This window comes from Ascidiella aspersa, chromosome 5 (genome assembly GCF_963924565.1).
Source record: "Ascidiella aspersa chromosome 5, kaAscAspe10.2, whole genome shotgun sequence".
NCBI classification, from domain to species: domain Eukaryota; kingdom Metazoa; phylum Chordata; class Ascidiacea; order Phlebobranchia; family Ascidiidae; genus Ascidiella; species Ascidiella aspersa.
In genome coordinates this window covers 6,734,771-6,737,786 of record NC_139451.1, presented here as the reverse complement: position 1 = coordinate 6,737,786, position 3,016 = coordinate 6,734,771, and the positions used below count along the sequence as shown (strand labels likewise).

General features: G+C 38.3%; 1 pseudogene; it reads right to left on the bottom strand.

The window, feature by feature from the left end:
* Positions 1 to 205: 205 nt before the first annotated feature.
* Positions 206 to 1,959, bottom strand: LOC146141655 (zinc finger BED domain-containing protein 5-like; annotated as a pseudogene).
* Positions 1,960 to 3,016: the final 1,057 nt, after the last annotated feature.

Here is a 3,016-nt window from a genome sequence, read left to right as displayed (position 1 = left end):
GGCAGCGGTTCCCAACCATTTTGGTGCCGTGACCCTTTTATCACATTTGCCAAGTTGCGGTGACCCCAAGGATAAAATTAGTTGGGTTGATCCTCCTTCACTGCACTTTTGGAGCTAACTAGTAGGCTTACTAGGCTATATATTAAATTTGACTTCTAAATAAATAAACAACGCAACAAATCAACTTATCAACACAACAATTTGTTCAGTGAGAAGGCTGTGCTTGCTTCTTTTTAGCCAGATCTGAAATCCTTGGAGCAGTCTTTGCAAGAGCACACAACGCAGATCATCTTCTGCATCAAGTCTGCTCCTGTATTTAGATTTGATAACCAACAAGCTTGAAAAGCCTGTTTCACAAAGGTATGTTGTTGGAAAAGGAAGAATCAGGCGCAATGCGATCTCAGACAGAACGGGATATGACTGCAAACTCTTGATCCAAAATTTGGTAACTGACATTGAAGAAAAATCAGTTTTTGCTGCATCACTGGTAATGAGTTCAATGAACTCCTCTTGTGCATTCTCAGGAACATCTTCAACTCTGATGGTGAATGGGCTTCTAGCAAGTGCAAATGGTGTGTCAGGTAAATTAGGAAAATATCTTGAAATTTCTTCTTCAAGAATTTTGAAGTGTTCTTTGACAGAAAGTATTGTTCTATTCATTGTTTCCTGTTCAATATCATTTTCCTCAAAGAAAGCAGATAAGTTCGGCAACATGTAAATTCTATTTTCATCCAATTTTTTTTGCCAAAGTTGAAGTTTCAACTTGAATGCTGGGATCTTTTCTGACAAATCTAGGCATGTTGCATTTGGTCCTTGGAGAGACAAATTTAACTCATTTAAGATTGCAAAGATGTCTCAACCAAGTAAGCAATTTTGTGAAGTTGGTTTTTGTCGCCGAAAAGTGCTTCAAACTGTGGTTTAGATTTTTGATTAAGAAATGTTTTCAATTTATCACGAAGATCTAAAAAAACACGTTTCAAAACTTTGCCTCTGGACAACCATCTCACACTAGTATGAAATAACAGAACATTATTGGATGCATCCAACTCACTGCAAACTTTTACAAAATTCACGACACTTACAACGCTTTTCATTGTATCTTGGAATTCTTGTGGCAAAGTTTTCGTTGCTAACACTTGTCGATGAATCATACAGTGAGTTCCGATGGCTTTCGATTGATTACCAAACGTTGAAATCCAGACCTAAGCACCGTCTGTGCAAACACCACAAACATTTTCCCAAGGAATGCCATGATTTTGCAGAAATGATCCAACTGTGTCAAAGACATCGCGTGCAGTAGTTGTCGTTTCAGGTGGTTTGCAGAAAAGAAACTCATCTTTGAAATCACCTTCATAAATGTACCTCACGTAAACCAGTAACTGAGAACAGTTTGCCACATCTGTTGATTCATCAAGCTGGATACTAAATATTCCACGTGGAGCTGATTTCATTTCCTGGATTACTTCTCCATAATATCAGCAGACATGTGTCGTCTATTCTTCTACTGACGGTGTTATTAGACAAGGATATTGTATTCAGTTTGTTAACATATTCAGCTCCAAGCATAACTCGAACAACGTCTTTGGTTGCTGGCAGCAGCAACTCCTCGGCAATGGTGTGAGGTTTCTTGGCTTTGGCGACTCTGAGAGCCACCAAATATGAAGCTTCAATGGCTGCCACATTTTGCTGTTGGTACTTGCCACCAGAATCCAGCCTGTTTTTTTTGACACAATCAGCTTTGTTTTTAAAATACTGGACATCCTTGCCCCCAAAGTTTGGATGCTTAGCGTCAAAATGGCGTTTCATTTTGTTGGGCTTCATCGATTCGGCTGATATAATTGTGTTGCAAATGACAGATTGTGGCTTTTCAATTCCTGCGTCAACTACGAAAGTAAATCCATACTTCAAAAATTCCTCACAATATTTTCTTTTCCTAGGAATACTTGTCTCTCGATTCATCATGGGAAATCTGAAATTTTACAAAATAAATTTTAGTTTATGGCGCCCGTTATTCTTAAACTCTTTCCAACGGGTACTTTTTTTGCTTTTTTTTAAGTCTAGCAAATGTTGTCAGTCGCTTTTGAAAGTTCTGGGGTAGGCTAGGCTAGCTATCGTAGGCTACCTATGGTTGATGTCGGGAATTCAATAGTAAGCCTACACTGGCTTGCCTAGGCTATCAACTGATGCAAAAATAATAGTCTAGCTCTCAACATGCTTCCTGGCTGCTCAATGTATCAACAAAAGTCGCGACCTCAAGTCCAACTTTTGCTTAAATGCATTTCAGCAATCAACAATTAAATTGTTATTTTCATGGTAAAGGCCTTTGTGACGTAATGAATTACCTGAAATCAAACGAGTAAATCCTGTAATTTTTCATGGCCGCTAAACTGCCGTTAAAATTTTGCTTTCCGAGCATATTTGCCATTATTAAACGAAAATCCTGTAATGAGGCCCAGGGTGTTCTGGTTTGTCTAGTACTCTAGTAAAATCGCGATGCGCTCTGTGGTGAGCTGCCCATTGTTAAGAGTTAGTTAACTTTCTAAATTTCTAAACTAATGAAATTCTAAACTTTTCAGAAGGCCTCAGGTGACCCCAGGCAAATTGTCAGGCGACGAACCGCTGATCTAGGGCGTCTAAAAACGCTCTGCACACACACACCCACAAGATAAAAATGGTCAGAAATCTTGTCATACAACTCATCCAAAAAGAAAGGACTTGGAAAGAGTGGCATATACACTAATTTAAAAATATCCTAAATCCTTTAAAGTGTACGATGACTACCTACTTTTAACTGATGGCCTTAAACACCTAACAAACCAGTTGGAAAATAGGGTTGACAATATAAATAGGGCAAATAAACAAAGACTGAAGAATTCTATAACAAAACTGCCGAACGTAACTACTGCATTGCCTCTTTTGTCAGTTTATATCCACTTGCAATGGAAAAAACATTTAGGCCTACAATTTCAATAAACCATACAGAAAATAACGATTCAAAAAAAGTACTTGAGTCCCA